This window comes from Phascolarctos cinereus, unplaced genomic scaffold, assembly GCF_003287225.1.
Source record: "Phascolarctos cinereus isolate Bilbo 61053 unplaced genomic scaffold, phaCin_HiC Scaffold_3;HRSCAF=262, whole genome shotgun sequence".
NCBI lineage: Eukaryota > Metazoa > Chordata > Mammalia > Diprotodontia > Phascolarctidae > Phascolarctos > Phascolarctos cinereus.
The window spans coordinates 20,380,273-20,401,971 of NW_027555736.1; the positions used below are offsets into that span (position 1 = coordinate 20,380,273).

At 43.2% G+C, this 21,699-nt stretch overlaps 1 protein-coding gene across 2 annotated transcripts in view; it reads left to right on the forward strand.

The window, feature by feature from the left end:
- Positions 1 to 21,699, forward strand: part of BICC1 (BicC family RNA binding protein 1) — a 284,322-nt gene that overhangs the window by 141,306 nt on the left and 121,317 nt on the right. The gene's annotated exons all lie outside the window — the stretch shown is intronic.

A 21,699-nucleotide genomic window follows, 5' to 3' on the forward strand; every position in this document is an offset into this window, starting at 1 on the left:
AAAGAGGGCTTGATTTGGAATCAGGAGACCTGGGTGCAAATCCAGTCTCTGACCCTTATTTTCTCTATGATATTGGACAAGTTACATAATCTTGTGCTCCATTTTCTTCAATTTTAGAATGTGTTCATTAGATCAGATGGCCTTGGAGATCCCTTCCATCCTCTAATCCCTGACCCTATGAAGTATCCCACGGTGGAGTGGAAATCTCTGCTGTTTTTCTCTTTCCTTCATTTATTTTGCAATATTTATCTTTGGTGTAGATTGCCAAGAGCCTTTTTTGGGGAGGTGGAGGGGATGAGGGGGTGGGAACTCTTTTTCAAGTGAAAGCTTCAGTTCTAGCTCATTCTGTGAAAAGGAATTTCGATTCATGTTTTTCTTTAATCTTATTGCCTTACATGAAATTTGGAGTGAAAAAAAAAGTTAGCAATGAATTTCCAAATGAAGCATAGCTTTTTAAGAATAGTTCTGTCTCCCCTTTTCCTCCCAAGGTCTTGGATTTATTGCTTTTCCTTAATCCCCCACCATTGAGGACCCCATGAGTATAATTTTCCCAATGATTTCTTAATTATTTCTGGTTCTGCCTTTATCTTAGAAATCTGATTATACAGGGTGTCGCCAAAAGTCTTAGTTCAATTTTAAGCTTTGAGAGCTTAAAGATTTTTTTTTGAGCACCTGGTATGAGGTTTGTAATGGTTGCCTGATGTCTGTGATGTCCACTAGCTAGAAGTTAGCATTCATTTATTATGACTGTATTGACAGCAAAAGTTTGTTGAATTAGATTAAATCGGATCTGTTGACTGAGTGTTGGTACCAGCCCCTGGATGGAATGGAATCTTGTAGCAACTTATGCCTGATACCCTTTAGTGGTGATAAAGACCTAGGAAATGGTGCTTTTAAATGCCATGAGGAGGTTTGGTGAATGTAGGAGTACGTAAAAGCCTGCACTTGGTAGAGAAGTGGTGGCCTATGGATGTGCTATGTTGCATTGCTGTCTTATGTGGCTCCTTCCTTCGTCAGTTTTACTTAACTTTTTCCATTGTGGCCAGAGAGGGTTCATTGTGAAGGAAGTGATGAATATTAAATAAAAACAACCCCCTCCCCCTACCACAAACAACATAGAAGTGGTTGATTCTCGATTGTATACTTGTGAATCATATGCTTTATGGATCGTCTGCAGTACATTTCAATCTCATGCCAGTCCCTTAAGGGACTTCTCAACTGTCTTGCCTTTTGCCATTTCCTGAATCTGAATCACCATCAGCACTCCTGATTCTAGAGAGCTTTCAGGCTTCCTAGGGTCTTCCTAACCACAACACTACAAGTACAGGTATTGTTATCCTCATTCAAAAAGGAAACAGAGACTTTTCCTACAGAGCCAGCCAGAACCTGAAACCAAATGATCAGACTGTAGAGATAATGCTTCTCTGCCTTGTTAAACCATAGTTGTAAGCTACAAAGAGCTTGAGAGTATTTTTTTCTAACCACCTCATTTTACCAAAGGGAAAACTGAGGCACAGGGAAGTTACTTTAGTGAATTACACTGCTGGGCCTGGAATTGAGATCTTCCTATCTATCAGGGGTGGCCGACCTGCAGCCTCCAGGTCACATGTGGCCCTCTAGGTCCTCAAGTACGGCCCTTTGACTGAATCCAAACTTCACAGAACGAATCCCCTTAATAATAGGATTTGTTCTGTAAAACTTGGACTCAGTCAAAAGACTGCACTGGAGGACCTAGAAGGCCCCCTCCCCACCTCCTTTTTATTACACCACCTAGGTAGGGGTAATAACAGTAATTAGAAAAACAGCATCACAACCATAATAACTTGTTTTTAATTTAAATTTTCCAAAAGCACTTTACAAATATCTCATTTTAGCCTCAAAACAATCCTGGGCAGTAGGTTCTATTATTATCCCCTTTTTATAGATGAGGAAACTGAGGCTGAGAGGTGATTAATGACTTGCTCAGGGTCACATAGTTACTAAGTATCTGAGGCTAGATTTGAACTTAGGTCTTATCGACTCCAAGTATTGACTCCACTCCTTCCTCTCTACCTTTCTTTGCTTGGGGCATGTGATAACTATATTTGAAAAGGATACTATGGTTTTATCCACATAAGGAACTGTTGGTATGGGAGTGCCCTTCATCAGAGCAGACTATAGTCCACCTGTGACTCAGTAGATAATCTGTAAATGGATAAGCATGGGGCAGTGCAAAGAACACAGACTCAAAGGCCAGAGTCCCTGGGTTCAAATCCCACCTTTGACATTTGCTCCCTAGGTGTTGACCCTGGCCAAGTAACTTAGCCTCTCTTGAACCCCAGTAACTTCATTTGTAGACTGAGAGGGTTGAACTCAATGGCCTCTAGAGGCCTCTTTCATCTCTCCATCTACTGTATGGTCTTAGGCTCATAGATGTGGTGACTTACATACCAGATCACACAGCTACTCTCTGGCAGGGGTGAGATTTGAACCCAAGTCTTCCTGTCTCCAAATCCAACTCTCTCTCCACTATATCCCACTATCTCTTCAATTCAGTATTGGGTTAATAAAAGTCAGGCCAGTGAGGTGGTACAGTGGATACAGGGTGGGGCCTGGAGTCAGGAAGACCTGAGTTCAAATCTGGCTTCAGACACTTACTAGCTGTGTGACCCTGGGCGAGTCACCTAAGAAGTCACTGGAGAAGGACGTGGCAAACCACTACAGTATCTTTGTGAAGAAAACCCCAAATGGGGTCAGGAACAGTCAGGATTGAAAAGGACTGAACCATAAAACAAGATAAAAAAAATCATTGTTAGATAAGTGATAAGAAAATCCTCTGCCAGTAATTCTAAATGATTGTGGGATCCTCCATTCTGTCAGCTCAGCCTCACCTTTTCCTCCAATAGCACGAGAACTGACTGAATTTGTTGCCCAGATGACGTGAAAATACTGTTTTCGAGATGTGAAGATGCCGGGCAGCATTTGTCAAAGGGCTGACGTCGTGGCTCCCGCTCCACCTTGGGCATGAGGAACTCGGCCTCGTTGTTCGTGATCGGTTTTGTCCCAGCAGTGAGAGGATCCCCGCAGTGCATCTGAGGGCAGTTAGTCCCCTGCACACATGGTAAAAGTTAACTTCTGGCCTTGTGCCTTCGGACTGGCCCTGGCTGGCTCCAGGCCCAGAGACGTGGCTTTATTTCTCAGTATGTAGGTAGTGCTGTGAATGTACACGGTGCTGTATGATGAGTGAAATGTGCCAAAAAAATAAAAAAATAAAAAGACAAAAGTCTGCCCCAGGGGCATTTACAATCCCAAAGTCATCGGGGCCAGCCTTATTACTTAGCTGTGCAGCTGCACTCCTTAAAGCTGACACTATGGATTCAGACAGCTCTTGGCAGGCATCTCTCATGTCTAATTCTGTATTTTAGGAAAGGTGCAATCCAGAGATGAAATTTGCTTGTCTGGAATTTGCGTTCAGGAAAGATGGAATGAATATGCTGGGGGAGTCTTAGGGGGCTGGTGAAACTGACTTTTTTCTCTTTTTTTCCTTCCATTGTGAAAGTTTCAACTCCAAACCCATCTTTATCTCCCCAAATGTTATTCAAGAGACCCGTGGAGGAAGGGTCCTGCATTTAGGGGCCTCTGCTCAGGTCTTGAACTGTAGTTCAATTTCAATTCTTTGTTTTTATGGGAGCTTTTATATGGTATGTGCGCTCCAGACCCATAGGTAATCCTCAAACCCAGGTCATGAGATGCATCCTCAGTTGTAGTCTTTATTTTTCTTGTCAGGATTTTTAGAGCTTTCCTGTGCGAGCCTACTTGCAGTGAACCGGTACTGGAGGCAGACTTCTCCCGCTGCCCTGCCAGGATCAGCCCCATTCACTCTGTGCTAACATCTAGCAAAGGTAGCAGCACTACCACCGACATTGCTACATCGTCAGCAGGCTTACTGGGCACTTTCTGTACGTCACATCGTCTGATCTTGGTAACCGCCCCGCCCCCGGGGGTACAAACGATGGACAGAGGGGGATGTCGAGGCCCAGGAAAGTTAAGAGGCTTTTATGGAGCCCCAGACCGAGTTGACGTTCCCTACCAGGTTTGTCTCGGGCACAGGACCAGTCCTCCTTCCTCCGGGCCACGTGCTTTCCTTATTTTAGTCTAATGGGTCAACTCCTCTGGTGAATCGGACCAATGGGAGGCTTTTCTCCCTAGTGGAAGGGCTTGAGAGCTGTCTGGTAACTGGAAAGACGAGAAGCAAAAGGCCTAAATCATTCATGTACCGAATGATATGACCCAGAGCGACCACTGTCTTTAATGGGTAAAAGACTGCCATCTTCTTTTGGTCCAGAAGAGGTCGTTGCTGGTGATATCACCTTCTCTCCTTTGATTTGTTAATTGAGTTGATCATAGTATGAAATTAACCCTTTCCTTCCCTGTTTAGGTTATGAACTTGCCCACAGGAGGTGCTCATTAGGTCCTTGTTAGATAGGAGGCTGATATATCTATTGACCCATTAACACCAACGGGACATTTGTTGGGAGTTTTCCTAGTAAGCCAGTGATGAATTTCCACTGAACTGTGTTTTTTTTTATTAATTTGCTTTGAGGGACATGTTGCAAGGAGGGTGGCAGTGTTGCTCAGTAAGTAGACAGAGTCAGGAAGCTAGCACTCTATCCACTGAATCACCGGGCTAGCTCGGCTTGTTGACCCTCCAGCCTAACACAAGAGAGCAGTAAAGTGTAGTAGACAGGTGGATTTGGGGGTTCAAATCTTACTTCGGCTACCTAAGACCTGGGTAACCTGGGATAAGTCCTTGATCCTTTCAGGGCCTTGACTTCTATATCTGTGAAATGGGGATGTTGGGCTTGGTGACCTCTAAGCCTCCCTATAGCTCCAACAAACCCTCTCATTTTATACATAGCAGGGTTTTGAGGAGGAAGGGGCTTTTGACAGCATCTTTTCCAGCTATCTCATTTTACCATTGAGGACGATATAACCAAGAGAGCTGACGTTATTTGTCAAAGGTCACCCAATGACTTAGTGGCTAAATTCATTTAAGATCAAAAGGGTCTTTGTCAGAGGGCTTAGGTAAGAAGAGCTAGAATAGCTATTGGCTTGTTCCATTGGTTATTGCATTGGCTGTGAGCTGAGGAATTCAAAGAACTTTTCCTAATGCCTGAAATTCAGGAAAGATTTAATTTGCTTTTGATAAAACAGAAAAAATAGGTATTTTATAATCAGAATCTATCACAGTAGGTAGAATTTTAGTTTATGTCTGCAGGGGAAGCAACATGGTGTAGTCCTGGTGTCAGACTTAAGAGGATTCCTAATAGTTGTGTGACTCAGGGCGGGTCACTTAACCTGAGCCTCAGGAGACACTCTAGGTTCTGCCTACTGAGTTATAGGCAAGTTGTGATTTGTCTACATAGACATGAGTTTGGGAGATTGAATGCTTTTAAAAAGAGAAAGTAATTATGAGGTAATTAAAAAAGAAGAAGGAAATATATAATAACAGAGTCCTTCTTAGAAACAAAATAAACCTACTTTTGTTTAAAGAAATATAAAATATACATACAATAATAATTATAACAATCTAATATTCATCTAGCACATTTGTAAAAGCATTTGCATATATTATTATTATGTTTATGTGTATTATTATTATTTGATCCTCACCACAAACTTTTGAGGCTTATTATTACCTCCATTTTGCAAATGAGAAAAAAAAATGAGTTGGAGAGAGGTGTTAGGTAATTCACCTGGGGCCCCAAAGTAGATTTTCAAACAGGTCCTCTGAGTCCAGTGCTCTAACCAGAATGAAACTTAGCTGCCTCTAATGTTTTTTTTTAATCTAAATTTTCTTTTTTATTATGAATTTAATAATCTTCACCAAACATGAACATTTCTGTGTATAAAGAGAAACAAAAAAGATTGCATATGAAATCATGAACTTCCATTGTGTATTTTTTTAGGTACACATTAATTGTAAAGGTAGTAACAACACCACCCTGTTTGTGTTCTTTTCCTTTTTATTTTCTTAAATGTATGTTAAAATATTTTTGATACTCTTATTTTTAATATTAATTTTAATTGATTTCTTTTTTATATTCACCAAACTTTCTCCTAGTATCCCTTCTCCCTCCCTACCCCATATAACAAATAATATCTATTTTAAAATGTTATCATTTATTTAGAGCAATAATATGTTTTAAGGAAAAAAAAAGAAAAGAAAACACAGCAAAACTGATCAGAACCTTGGAAAAGTCTGCAGTTATGTTCAGTGATCTACATCTTTGGACCTTCACTGCTGTAAAGGGGAGGGCTTAGGGTATCTTTTCATGTTTGGGACCTTGCTTATTCTTGGTCATTTTGCAACATTCACTTTACTCTTTCATTTACATTGTTGTAGTCATTATGGCTGTTGTTTTTGATTGTTCTTATTTACATTGTGGTCACTGTGTCTGTTATTTAGTGATTGTTCTTATTTACATTGTGGTCATTGTGTCTATTGTTTTGTGATTGCTCTTTCATTTATATTGTTGTAGTCATTGTGTCTACTGTTTCATTGGCCCCACTTATTTAATTCTGTATCAGATCTTCTAAGTCTTTCTAGGCTTCTCTGTATTCATCATATTTGTCATTTATTATAGCATAGTAATATTATACAACTACATTCCCATACAACAATTTGTTTAGCTCTTTCCCAATGGACGGGCATCCACTTTGTTTCCAGTTCTGCCTCTCAATTCTTATATACTTCGTGGCATTTTTGTCCCCAGATGACACTCTAATGGAAAAGAAGACATGTTACACACAACTTTGACACTATAATACTTCCATCAGTGAAGCACACCAGGTCCTCATAACTTAGATAAAATGGGGGTGATACTTTCTCTTGAAATTGTAAAAAAAAAAAAAAGACAAAATGAAATCATAGCATATTTGGAAAGAAAAGCAGTTTTATTACTTACAAGAGAACAGTGAATTTGAACATGATTCCCTGCAGTTGCCAAGATGAAGTCCTGCCAAGTCAACTTTAAGAAACAGATAAGAGGGATGGGTAATGAAAATCTCTGAGATTGGTGCGTCTGAGGTGCTGTCTAATAGTTGGAAACATTTCTTCCCCTTGAACAAGGTTACTGATTCTCATAGAATCTTCTTGACACTATTTGCTGAGCAGACTTTTCTTTGTGGGTGGACTTGGGTAAATTTTAGCTGAGTCCTGATCTTGTCTAAACTGCTATAACAAATGGAAAGTCTCAAATTAACCCGTTCAGGATTCAAGGGGTTTCCACTTTCTCTGATTCTTAGGATTTTGGAGTGAGAAAGGACCTTTGACAGATCTTATAGGTAAAATCTTCCTCTTACAGGTAAGGAAATGGATGGAAGAGAGGGGGAAATGACTTGCCTGTGGTCCCTCAGAAGGCCTCTCAATTGAGAGCTAAACTAAAGGAATAAGAATAATATTAGGATCATAGGATTGTAGACTTAAAGCTCGAAGGGACCCTAGAGACCATCTGGTTCAACTTCTTCATTTTTCAGTTGAGGAAACTGAGGCTGAGAGAGGTTAAGTGTCTTACCCATAGTCATATAGGTGAGTGAAGTAGAATTCAAACTCAGGTCTTTGGTTCTAAATCTTTTGCTCTTCTCATCGTAGCACATTGTGTGTGTTACACCACTTTATGTGTGTTATTTCATTTAGGAAAAGAGATCATGGGATCATCGTGTTAGAGCTGAAAGGGGTGTTGGAGGTCATCAAGTTCGACCCCCTTATTTTACTGATAAAACTGAGACCCAGAGAAGTGTTTTGCCAGAGGTCAAGTGAACAGTCGTTGACAGAGCTGGGATTTGAAAGCAGGCCCTCTGACTTCAAGTCCAACAGGCTTTGCCCTGTATTATGATGGTTGACCACTTTATGAGGTAATTGTAAAATCGTGTCCATTTTCCAGATTTGGAAACTGAGACTCATTTGTTTAGATGACTTGCTAAGGGTTACAGAGCTAGTAAGTATGAGGTGAGAGTCAAAGTTAAAGTCACTGACCTCAAATCTGGTGTGTTCTCTTCTATCAGGATTGTCTCAGGGTGGGCAGGCATATGTGTTACTGGATGGGCTATGTGACATGCTCGGGTTTGAGAGGGGCTTGGCCCTGGATTCTCATTCATATTCTCTCTCTCTCTCTCTCTCTCTCTCTCTCTCTCTCTCTCTCTCTCTCTCTCTCCCTTCTTTCTCCCTCCTCCCCCTCTTTCTGTCTTTCTCTCCTTCTATCCAGAGTAAACAAGAATTACCAGAATTCCAATATACTTTGGCATTTTTGGTAAGATGCCATCAGTATAAGCAGAAATGTAAGGACATCTTAGCCTAACCTCCCCCAGCTCCTGTACCCAGCCTTCACCTTATCCCCACTACTACTGTTCCTGTCCCTCTTCACCTTTCGGTTGCCTCTCTAATTTTCCCACCTTATGGGAAAGGCTCCTATTCCCTAAGGTACTTTGAGTGTGCAGAGACTAAAGCCATTGCTGGAGGTAGGAGCAGGACATCTCTTTAACAAAGCTTTGTGGTTAATCTTTTAACATCTTTCTGTAAGCAAAAAATTGGGATGAGAGTGAGGCTCCTTCCATTCACAGGACTGGAGGGCAGTCAAGTTTTCCCAGTGGTTCTGGGTGGGGTGGGAATGGGAGGGTTGGAGTGAGGCTTGGTCTGGAGGGTTTTGCAAAGTCTGGGCTTTAACCCACAGGATCCCTGAAGGGGGAATTTATATTAGAAATTGTTTGTTGAGTTTGAATTCTAGTCTGCTCCTGGGTGGGCCTGAAACTCTGACCCGAATAGATTCAACTTCCTAGCAGTCATGGCGTTGTAGATTTAGAGCTAGGAGAGATATTAGAAATCATCTATTCCCACTTTCCTTATTTCACAAGTGAGAAGTGGGTCCCCTAGAAGGAATACACTCAGTTGATCACAAGCATTTATTATGTACCAGGTACTGTACTAATGAAGACTAGAGTGGAAGACTCTTTTCCCTCAAGGAAATTACATATCATTCTAATTTATTTCAGCGATTCACCTCCTGTGGATCTAATTACCATTGGTATGCTGGTGATTTTCAGACCCCTGCCTTCCACCCCACACTCTCTGCTGACCTCCAATCTTGCATCTTGAACTTGATGTCTAGCAGATATCTTGAACTCAATAGGTCCAAAAGACAACTCATCCTAAAGGTCGTAGGGAGTGACTTGAATTGTTTTTTGCAGGGGTGACATCGTCAAGTCAATGGGAATATCCTTTGGAAGCTGTGTAGATGGTGGATTGGAGTGGGGAGAAAATTGATGCAGGGAGCTTAGTTAGAAGGCTCTTGCGGTAGTCCAGATAAGAGGGGTCAGGGCCTATGAATGGAGAGACTGAGTTCCGTAGGTGCCAAGGTTGGTGGTGCCCAAGAAAGAAATAAGGAAATCTAGGGAGGAGAGATTACCCAGAAGGACATGGTGGTCACCAGTGTCATGTGCTGCAGAGAGGCCAAGAAGGGTGAGTATTGAGAAGGAGCCATTAGATTGGGCAGTGACTATCTCTTTGGTAACTTGGGAGGGAACAGTTTCAGTTGAGTTAGGAGATCAGTCACTTTACCTTCTGGGTTTCAGTTTCCTCATCTATAAAATGGAGGAGGGGCATGAGACCATGTCACCTCCAAGGTTACCTCCAGCTTTAAATTCAGAGTTCTTTGATTCTATGAAAGGTGGTGACTTATCCATGGTAACACAGGTTCTCAGTAGTATGAGTGAGCTTTAAATTCAGTATCCTTTCTAATATACCACAATGTGTTGAACAGACAATGAAGAGATTCACTCACTTAGACCAGGACAGAAGAAAGTAAACTGCTTGAGGCCAAGAATAGTCACATTCCAAGCTCCTGGCACATAGAAATCAGTCAGTCAACAAACTTTTATGAAAGGCCTACTATGTACCTGACTCTAGGTGTTTAAGAAATTATGTTGGCACAGCTAGGTGGCGCAGTAGATAGAGCTTCAAATCCGGTCTCAGACACTTGACACTTACTAGCTGTGTGATCCTGGGCAAGTCACTTAACCTCAATTGCCTCACCAAAAAATAAAAAAAAAAAAAGAAGAAAGAAAAAGAAAGAAAAAGAAATTATGTTGAGGTGAGTTGAGTTGAAGTGGCATCGTTGTGGTCTTGGGCCTGGTATTTGTTTCAGTGAACATTGTTGTCAATTCCCTCTATGGCTTGTCAAAAATTGAACTCCATTTACAGATAATCTGTGACCCATGGAAACCCACAAAAACCCAAGAAGTTGAGTGATGGTGAGTTAGCTCCCAAGCTTTGGCTCTGTTCCTTCCGTAGATAAGCTTGAGGAATTCGGCTTCTTCTCAGCAGAAGCCAGTGCTGAACAATTAGGGAATGAAAACCACAATTAGCCGTGTGAATATTTCACGTTTTAAGCTCATGGCCGCAAACCACATTAACTGGTCATTAGTGGCTTATTTGCTCATAGATTTTTAGCAGGAAGCACCGTTCTCTGGATTTGTCATTAGGTCAGCAGCTTGGTCTGAGTGGCAGCCCCAGAGTGAGTTAGAAAAGGCTTGGAGTTATGCTTCATAAGTGAAGCCCTTGGATAACCACAGTCTTGGGAATTGTTTCTTTGGATTTGACTGGGGCAGAAGAATTTCTTCTGGGCATATTGGCCATGACAATTCATTTGACCACCAGACTGCTGGGGGGGGGGCGGGGAGTGGCTCAGATAAAAAGCCAAGAATGGAAGTATTCAACAATTACCTCTTGGCTGATATGAAATCTATCTCTCTGAGCCTCAGTTTCCTCATCTGTAAAATAGGGAAGACAGTGGTTGGAAGTGGTGAGATGGATAGAGTGGTGGACCCATTACCAGGAAGACCTGGTTTAAAAATCCCATTCCTGATCCATATCCTGACACTTACTAACTTTGTGGCTTTGAATGAGTCCCTTACCTTCTCTGTGTCTCAATTTCCTTTTCTGTAAAATGGGAGCAATAAAACCTGTAGTATTCACCAAGCAGGATTGTTGTGAGGCTAATGTGCTTAGTGAAAAGCTTATTAGCTGAATTTAAGGTATTATGGAAATGTCTGTCTTTGTTATTGTCCTCTTCGACTCTCAGTATTGTTGTGGGAAAAGCTCTTTGTTCATTGTAAAGTCCTCTCAATTTTAAATTGCTTGGGACCTCTGTGGACCATGTGGTTAAGTCCTGGCTCCGTGAAATCTGAGCCAGGGCAGTGTACTTTCTAGGCCTGAGTTTACTCATTGATAAAATGAGACCATTTTTTCCTCGAGTTCCGGGGGCAGCAGGCTGTCTGCTTTCAGTTGGCTCCACTGTATTCACTGGTGTTGTGAACTAAGCAAAGGGATCCGATTGGCTGACCTCTGAAGATCTGGGTAGGCTCTGACTGCTCCAGAATCGGCCCATTCCTATTGCAAGGAGGAGGAGAGCACGAGATGTGCGAGGGCCAGTCTCTTGCTGGGGCAGCCACCCTGGGTCACCTCTTAGTCCACTGCCTGCTTCCTAGTCATCTCCCCTTTCTCTTTACATAGCCCCAGGGGTGTCCGGCCTTCTCTTCTTAGCTTCTTTCTAGTCCACCTGGGGGAAGAAAAGGAATATGTGTCTCTAACTTCTCCCCTGCCTTCTGAATCGCAGAACCAGCCCTTTCTCGATTTTCGATAGGTTTTTACTGCTGTGTTAACAGGGAATCCACATGGGCAAGAATAGGAATTCATTTAATAAGAAAATTCAGTAGCAGAATTGGTGAAAGTTGCGGAGTCTTAACATGTTGTAAGAGTGTGGGGGGCTGAGTGGGGACAGGATATTGATCACCTTGGTGACCTGATAGGGACCTGAACCTCTTTGGGATTTGTGTTACAGAGTCCAGTGAAGGCTGTGGACGCGCCCATTTCACTGATGCTGCATCAGCAGGAGTCAGTCTTTGTGTTGGGCCAGTCAAAAGCAAAACAGGGGGCTGGACTGCCTTCCAGTTCTTAAACTCAGATCCTGTGATGCCTTCTGATTCCAATAATAGGACTCTGATCTTATTGGCTGTAAAAATGACTCCTGTTATTATTTGGCACAAGGCCCTGTAGGGGGCGACAGAGGTCCACTTAGCTAGAAGTCCCTGGGTACCTGAAGGATCCAGAGTGAGAGGCACCTATCTGCAAGGTGGGAGGAAAACCTGGACTTTGTGTCTGCTCCTCAGGCTCTCTTCATTCTTTACACTGGAAGACCCTCCTCACACGGGGCCGTGAAGATTCTGTGGCTCTTCTACTCTTTCATTGAGAAAAAAAAACACTTTTTTTCAATTAACAAGCATTATTTTTCTTTCCCTCCATAAAAGGAGAAATCCTTGTAAACATTATGCATCATCAGTCAAAACAAGTCCCCGTGGTTTTTGTGTCCAGAGACATGTTATCTATTCTGGGCATATTGGCCATGACAATTCATTTGACCACCAGACTGCTGGGGGGGTGGGGTGGCGAGTGGCTCAGATAAAAAGCCAAGAATGGAAGTATTCAACAATTACCTCTTGGCTGATATGAAATCTATCTCTCTGAGCCTCAGTTTCCTCATCTGTAAAATAGGGAAGACAGTGGTTGGATGGTCCCTCATCTCTGTGTCAGGGGGCGGGGCACCTGCTTCATCAGCAGTCTTCTGTGTTGATCAGCGTTCCTGTTTTTCTCCTCTGGTTCCTCCCTGAAGGAGATGGGGAATTAAGACTCAGAGAGAGTGACTTTGCCTCATATCACACAGATCACAAGCGGCAGATGAGGATTTGAACCCCAGTCCTTTGTCTTGGGTCCAGTGTTTCCTTCACTGATCTCTGCTAGAGCTTCCCCAGTCAGGCCTGTCAAGCCATTCTCTGGGACTGAAGAGGTTCTGTCTGCGACTTCAGGGCTGGGGGCTCACAGCCCTCCTGCTTCATGTTGTTGTGGGGTTTGTGGTGGTCCATGAGGTAGAGAGGGGCTCATGGACCCTTTGACAATTTGGTGAATCCTAGGGACCCCTTCTTAGAGTCAGATTTTTAAGTACATGAAACAAAACATAGGATTACAAAGAAAACCTAATGTTAGTAAAAATAAAGATGGCATTTTCCCCCATCCAAATTCATGGACTCCTTGAAATCTATAAATGGAGCCCAGGTCAAAGAACCTCTGATAGGGAAGGCTCCCTGTTGGGGTGAGGATGCAGCCAAGTGGGTGTGTGAGATGGCACCGGCCATGCCTATCTCTCCCTGCTGCATTGGGGCCCAGCTGTTTTCATGGAAGACTGGAGAGCTGCCCTGCACTATCCTAGTCTCCTGGGGATGCACGCCTTTTCTCTCTTCTGTTTCTTTGTCTTCCAATTCATCACTGTATGGAGGCCAGGAAAGTGGCAAAATTCGGCATTTGTTTACAGGTTTATCAGTAGCTGTGAAATGATTTTTTTCAAGTTTGCCTGCAGTGCCAGCTTTTCTCAGCTCTGTTTTCTGGTGTTTTTCATGAAATGGTCCCCTTAATGGAGCCATTTCAATTGAAGTCAGAGTGTGGCTTATTATCAGGATTGTCCAGCAGTTGTAGATCCCAGAATTAAAGAGCCACTGGAGGATGGGACCTCAAAGGCCATCAAGGCCAACCCCTTGTTTTAGAGATGAGGAAAGTTCAGTGACTTGCTGAAGGTCATGGAAGCGGGCCTTGGGATCCAGGCCGTCTGACTCCAGAGTTCCGCATATGATCTCTAAGGTCCCTTTCCTGTCTGCATCCTGTAGTGTTTTGGCTTCCTAGTTGGAGATGAATATGAGGTTCAGAGCATGTTTTTGCCTTCCTAGTGTCCATAGGACCTGAGGATCTGGAGCCAGAAAGGACATTCCAAATAATCCAACCCATCTCCTTTATTTTATACATGAAGATGAGGTCCAAATTGGGGAGCAGGGATTTGCTGAAGCTCATGCAGGAGGTAATTAGCTGAGCTGAGATTCAAACCCAGGTCTTGTGATTCCACATTCGGTGCTTCCCCCGCCATCCTCCACTGCCATTCAGGTGTGGGATCCTCTGTCCTCTTCCTCCTGCTCTCCTCTCCCCATTCTCAGTTTGGGAAGGTTTTTATTTCTCCTTCTTAGTGTAAAGGAAGGTGAGTTATACCATATTTATTAGTCTTGTTTGTAAAAGTGGAGGCTCACTGAAAAATCTCTTCACTTACTTTGGATCAACTCATTTTTTTAAGCCACAGTGAACATTCTGCAGTTCAAGAGTCTGTTCATTAGCTCAGGGACCCCTTCAGTTACGCTTGTCTTGGCTGTTTTTATAGTGATTTGTGTAAATTAAGGAGCTCAGTCTGCAAAGTTAAAATGCCTTCTTTTTCACTAAGTTTACTGATGAAAATGGAAAGTATCTTCTCAGAGCTATTCCCCAATTGACAAATGGTCAAAGGACATGAGCAGTTAGTTTTCAGACAAAGAAATCAAAGCTATCTATAGTTTCATGAAAAAATACTCTAAATCACTAATGATTAGAGAAATGCAAATTAAAACAACTCTGAGTTACCTCACACCCATCAGATTGGCTAAGATGACAGAAAAGGAAAATGACAAAGGCTTGCCGGGGTGTAGAAAAGCAGGGACACTAATAGTTGTGAAGTGGTTTAATCATTCTGGAGAGCACTTTGGAACCATGCCCAAAGGGCTATAAAACTTTTACCTTTAACCTAGCAGTACCACTACTGAGTCTATATCCCAAAGAGATTAAAAAAAAAGGGAAAGGACCTATTTGTACAAAATATTTTCAGCAGCTCTTTTTGTGGTAGCGAAGAGTTGGAAATTGAGGGGATGTCCATCAGTTGGGAAATGGCTGAACAAGTTGTGGTATATAAACGTTATAGAATACTATTGTGTTACAAGAAGTGTTGAGAAGGATGGTTTTTAAAAGTCCTAGAAAGACTTATGTGAATTGGTATAAAGTGAAGTGAGCAGAAGCAGGAGACTCTTGTACACAGTAACAGCAATATTGCTAATGATGATCGGCTGTGAAGGACTTGGTTAATCTGATCAAGACAGAGCTAAGGCAGCTCCAAAGGATCCATGTTGAAACATGCCATTGACCTCCAGAGAGAGAACTGATATGCTCTGAGTGCTGATCGAAGCAGACTTTTTCACTTTCTTGGGTTGTGTATGTGTATGTGTGTGTGTGTTCTCTTGCAACATGGCAGAAATGGAAATATATTTTGCATGATGTCACGTGTATAATTGATATCACATTGCTTGCCTCCTTAAGGGGTGGGAGAGGGAAAAAGGAGAGAATTTGAAACTCAAAGTTAAAAAAAATGAATGTTAAGAAATTTTTAAAAATTTAATTGGGACATATTTAACAAAATAAGTTAAAATATATTTTTAAAAAACCCCTAGGGTTATCTTCATATGCTGATGAGACATCAGAGTAAGACTTTTGTGGATGATCTTACACACAGTTAGTACTTAATAAATGGTGGTTGAACTGAAAAAAAAAACCTTGGAAACAAGCAAACATCCTTCTCCACTGTAGACTGGAAGACGGGCCTTGTTCTTTGGCTATGTGGGCCTGTGCTGGTCCTGGAATCTGGAGTATTTGGAATGGTGTGCTATGGTAGTAAGAGCAGTGGTTATGAGTCAAAGGGCTTGGTTCAAATTCTTGCTCTGTCACTTGCTTCCTTTGAGACCTTGGGCAAATCAGTTCCTTTCTCCTTGCCTCAGTGGTCTCATTTGTAAAATTTGGGGGGTGGCCTGTTGAGTCTCCTGGTCAGTAAGTGCTGGGGAGGAAGGAGGGCATGGGATTGGAGTGGTGTCCTAAGGAATGGATAGTGCTGCACTAGGAAGAGGAGTAAGGCCTTCCAGGGAGGGGAAGTGGCAGGAGCAAAGATCTGGAGTTAAGAGAGATAGAAGAAGGTGTATTCCAGATACATGGAGGAGTGAACCTTTCTGCACCTGCACTAGAGGGCCCTATTATCGTCAGAGGGAGGAGAGGGGAATAGTCATCATGTGGCGAGGGTGCAGAAGACCATGAATGTCAGACTGAGGAGTTTAAACTTTATTCCATAGGCTTTGAGGCCATTGAAGGTGATCGGGCAGGGGAATCCCATCCACTTGGTATTTGAGGAAGATGAATCTGGCAGTGGTTGGTAGGATGGAGTAGAGTGGGGAGAGGGTGGCCTTAGGGAGACTTGGCAGACAGTTGTTAGAGTAGCCTGGGCATGAGGACTTGATAAGGTGGTGGCAGTCAGTACAGAATCCGAGACCTGGTGGTGTCAGGGAACTTAAAGGGGAGCTGATTCAGCCCTTTCATTTTGTAGTTCAGGAAGAGGGGAAAGGACCAATGAGGAAGAAAGATGTTGGAGGCAGTTAGGTGCTGCGGAGTGCTGGGTGGAGGCACAAAGACTTGAGTTCATATCTGACCCCACGCCAGCTGTGTGACCCTGGGCAAGTCACTCAAAGGCCTCAGTTTCCTCATCACTAAATAATACTAGTGGTGATGATGATGATGATGATGATGATGATGATGGCGGCGGCGGTGGCCTGGGAGCTATTAGGGGAAAAGGGCAGAATACGTTTCAAAAATGACTCTGGATCATTGTGCCTGGATGACTAATTGGTCAGTAAGTCATTATTAAAAGTACCCAACATGTGCTTGTTATGGTAGGTGCTCCAACAGATAGAAGGAAGGAGGTTTCATTTTATAGGAAGGGGCATGTGCACGTTTATACAAAATAAGATGTGTGTGTGTGTGTGTGTGCGTGTGTGTGTTGTGTGCGTGTGTATGTGTTCAAGTACTAGCGCAATGGGAATGAGGAAGATTCCCAAGTAGGATGTGGTTGAGCTGAATCTCGAAGGGAGTCTAGAGGCAGAGATGAGGAAGGCATGCATTCCAAACATGGAGGACAGTTGATGAGAAGGTGCAGAGAGGAGATGAAATTGTGAGGAAGAACAAGATTGCTTAGACCAAAGTGTGTGGGAAGGGGAGTAAAGTGTTGGAAAGTCAGGCTGGGATCAGCTTGTGAGTGCCTTTAAGTTCCAAAGAGAGGAATTTGTGTTTGATCTTCGAGGCAGTAGGGAGCCACTGAAGTCTGTTGAGCAAGGGAGCATCTGACCTGTCCTTTAGGAATATCCCCGGGCAGCTGTCTGAGAGCAGGGTGACGTCCTTGCAGAGGCGAGGTGGTGACTGGCTTCTCTGCCTCCCTGGTTTTGCACAGGCTGCGTGTTCCCCAAGACTGCACTCACTGCCCCCCGTCCCTCATAGGCTTTCAAGCTCCCTTCACAGCCCTGCTCAGCTGCCTCTTCCTACAGGCAGCCTTTCTTGGTCTTTCAAGTTGTGAAGATTTTCTCTCCCACTAGAAATGATTGTATATACTTTGCATCCACTTTTCTACATACACGTTGTAAGTAGAATGGAAGTGTGTTGAGAGTCCAAAGTATTTTGTGTGTGTATGGAGTGTGTGCATGTATATGTGTGAGTGTGTGTGCATGTGTATATGTGTGTATCTATGCATGTATGTGTGTGATGTGTGTGTGTGTGTGTGTGTGTGTGTGTGTCCCCAGTGCCTAGCATGGCACTTGGTTCAATAAATATTTGTTGTATTGAATTGGTTTGGCAGAAAGGCGTTGACATTCTTTCCCCAGTTAAGACTACATACGGAGATTTTCTCATGTTCCCCAGCAACTGACCAAATGCCTCAATCTTGACTGGATTTTCTGTAAAATAATACTGTAAAAATGTGGTAGAATGATTTAGCCAGCACAGCAAACCCGGGGGACACATGGTCTGAGGCATCTGTGAAAGTGTCCCAAGGCTCTCCTGTGCACACACAGGCCCTTGGAATAGTTTCCAGGCACACTAGGTACTTGTCAACAACAACAGATAAATTTGTATACGTAGAGAGAGGAGGGGGAAGGGAGAGGAGGATGTAAGAAGTGAGGGAGGGCCTGGAGCAGCAGGACTGCAGGAGGAACGTGATGCGAGCAGGCAAGGATCAGGGGGCCTTAGTGCTCCCATTGTGCTGGGGCTCTCTCCAGGGCCGCTTGGGGATCCTTTGCCTATAGCAGCTGGCGTGGTTTTCACCAGCACTGCAGGAGGATCATGCTGGGGAAGGGCCTCAGCCACGCCATCGTTTGGGGCCTTTGTTTTTCTCTCTGGAAAGTCAGGGGTGAGCGATTTGAGCCAAGTGAGCAAGAGCGTTTCCATGACTTATGGCGGGCCATTAACGGTTCTCTGTGGAGAGTCTGCCTCATATTCTTGATACTGAGAAGTAGAAATGTTTCGCTCTCAGAGGAGGCCTCCCCCTAATCACTTTAACAGCTGATAGAAGAAAAGTGCTTGAAAAACTTGGCCTTCTAGCCAAAGATTACAGGCAGTGGCGAGAAGGCGCCTCGTTCACTGAATGATGCAGCAAACGTGCCTTTTTTACCCCCAATATTTTCCTGAAATGATATTAATGCTTTTCTGAATCAGTGACTATAAAGCATAATTCTCAATATGGGAAGCCTATATTCTCACTGGATTTCCTTATAAAATCAGGGTGTGTCCTACACAAACATTTGTGTATCAGAGGGTGCATCTTTGCTGTGTCGATGGCAGATTGCTCCTCTGCACGCTTTCAGCATGTTGCTCTTACCCTTCAACTTCCCTCCTGAGCCATATCCTCATGGCTAGAGGCCAGGCAACGGAGCTTCATTTTTCTCCCTAAAATGCAGACATTGTATGTAGAAGAGAGGCAGAACGGTGTGGTGGCTAAAAGGCTGGCCCGCCTCAGGTCCAGGAATACCGGAGTTTGGTTCCTGCCTTTGCCTACTTCTACCTGTTGGGCCTTGGGCAAGCCACTTACCCTCTAAGTGTTCTAGGAAACACTCTAGGACTTTGTAAGTTTCAGTTGAGTGGCTGATCTGTATACCTCAAGGGAGTTTCCATGCTGGGAATTCACTATACTGATGAAATTAAAGGTCCAGATGCCACTCCAAGTTTATCTATCTGTCTATCCATCTGTTTATCCATCTCTCTATCCATCTGTCCACATAGCCACTCACCCATTAATCCATTTATACATTCATATATCTATCCATCCACCCACCCTTCCTTCCTTCCTTCCTTCCTTCCTTCCTTCCTTCCTTCCTTCCTTCCTTCCTTCCTTCCTTCCTTCCTTCCTTCCTTCCTTCCTTCCTTCCTTCCTTCCTTCCTTCCTTCCTTCCTTCCCTCCCATCCATCCATCTCATTTAACTGTCCATCTCTTTTTCTGTATATAGCAGTCCTTGACCTTTGGGACTGAGCAGAACAAGTCCAAGAACAGCTAGGTGGTTTAGTGGAGGAGTCATAGTGGAAACATCCTTGCTTTTGCTTAGGCATGCCTGGAGTCAGGAGGACTTGAGTTCAAACCCAGCCTCAGACCCTTCCTAGCTGTGTGACCCTGGGCAAGCCACTTCACCCTGTTTGCCTCAGTATCCTCATCTGTAAAATGAGCTGGAGAAGAAGTATCTTTGTCAAGAAAACCTCAGACGGGATCACAAAGAGCTGGATGTGGCTGCAAACGAATGAACAGTTTCCCTGCTTACCTTGGTTTTCACTTACCGAATCATTTTTTGGTAATTTTCTTATCCAGTCCAGTGCTAATTTTCTTAGATGTGGATGGGGGTCGTACACTCATATGTTTAGAGATGGAAAGGACCTTAGAGGCCATAGCATCCGTCATTTAAAAATATGCATGTACGTGTAAATGATGTAAAATATATTTTGTTTTGATCTTGAACACTAAAAAAGAGCATTTCCAAATACCCAGCAGATGGCATCTGAAACTGTAAATCTCTATTTCATGCCCCTTGGTTTTTTAAAAAGTATAATAAGTTTCACATGTGCCTTGTTGGTGCATCCTTCTGAACTTCCTTTTGTTCTTTTCTGTGCATTAAAAAAATGAGGCAATGACTTTTTTTTTTAATCAGTTTTGCTAATCCATCCTCTCCCCTCCATAACCTCTAGTTAAATAACTAGAAGAAGGGAAAAAACCCAAACCCAAACTTGGAAGAACTAGGTCGTACACAACAAATCCTATGGTGGCCATGAACACAAATTCGGGTCTTCCTCTGACTCTCTTATTGAAGACCCTTCTCTATGTGAGACTTAATTAACAAAAGCCCATTCCCTTGGATACTGACAGATTGGGCATCACATAGAAACTTAGGCAGTGAGAAGTCTGTGATGACTGACATTCCTTCCCATATCCTTCTGCCCTTCAACATAGATCCTCTAGAGACGTCTCCCTGTCCCCCATTTTACAGGTGAGGAAACTTAGACCCAGATAGAGAAAGTGATTTGCCCAGGATGACACAGCTAGTAAGCATCTGGAGTGAAGTGTCTGGATTTGAACTCAGGGCTCTCTGACTCTAAGTCCTTTGCTACATCCATGCGTTTTGAGTTAAGCCATTTGAGAGAGTATACACATAGTTGAAATCATAAATCTGTTTGTTGCTTACTAACTGTTTGACTTTGGACAAGTCTTTCTGGGTGTCAGTCTCCTAATCATTGTAATGAGGGGGTTGAACTGGAAAGTCCTCTGAGATCTGTTCCAGCTTTGGACCCATGAAACTCTCGTGAATACATCCAGCTTGATATTATAAATTTAATTGCATATGTAGAATAGTTGAAAGAAATTAACTTCATTGTTCATTTTGTCTACTTACTGTTGAATTTCAAAGGGGAATAGTGGCTTGTCAGTAAGTTAAACAGAAGAATCTGGAGAAGTTAGGCATCATTTGGTTTCTCATTCACTAGGGTTCTATGTGACGTCAAGGCTTTCAGCGTCCAAACTAATGGTCCTTGGGTGATTGAATCTCATGTACAGAGGAGGAGGGCCTTGCATAACAGCAGCTCAGACTGTCTGCCAGTTTTTGAAGGCAACATGTGCAAACACCTCATAACTTCTGCGTGTTTTCCTGGGAGGATTGTGTCATAGGTCGAAGGAGCAGGAATACGTCCATGTTACTTCAGCGCTCCCCTACTCCATTAGCTTCATAACTTCCCAGTTACATAATTCAATAACTGTATAAGCTCATAGCTTCCTATTGTGGGAGAAATGATGCAGTGTACAGAAATGCCATCCTTTATGTGGGAACCACCAAGGGTGGTGGTGTTTTTTTTTTAAGGCAGATTTTGTGCATTGATGAATCAACATTTATGAAGTATGTAGCAGTCGCTGTAGATACAAAGACAAGAGTGAAATGGTCCCCTGTCCTCAGTGAGGAAAGAGGCAATGGGAAATATACCATATATAAAAAGAATACCAGGTCATTTTTAAGGGAAGAGCCACTGGGATCTGGGGGGGGGTGTTAAGAATCCAAATGCCCCAACTAAATCCTTCCTTTGATGCCTCATTGTGCCATGGAGGTGCCTGATTCAGGGAAATGAAAACTCCAACAAGGACTACCCAGTGGGGAAGGCTCTCTCTAGCTTTGACCTTAGTGATGGACTCTGTCTAAGGACTGGCTAAGTGATGCTTGATGAGGACTTTTCATGAATTTGGCTGTGGGCTGATTAATGTTTTGGCCACAGCAACTTGTGAAGGCGTGGAAAGCGTTGTGATGCATGCCAATGGCAGGAGTGATGGAATGAGACACTTGGAATAGTGAAAAAGAATTTAAAGCCCAATTCTCTTGTATATTGGTGCATCCATGGATCTCTCTGGTATTTTGGAGCCTCTAACTCAAAATACT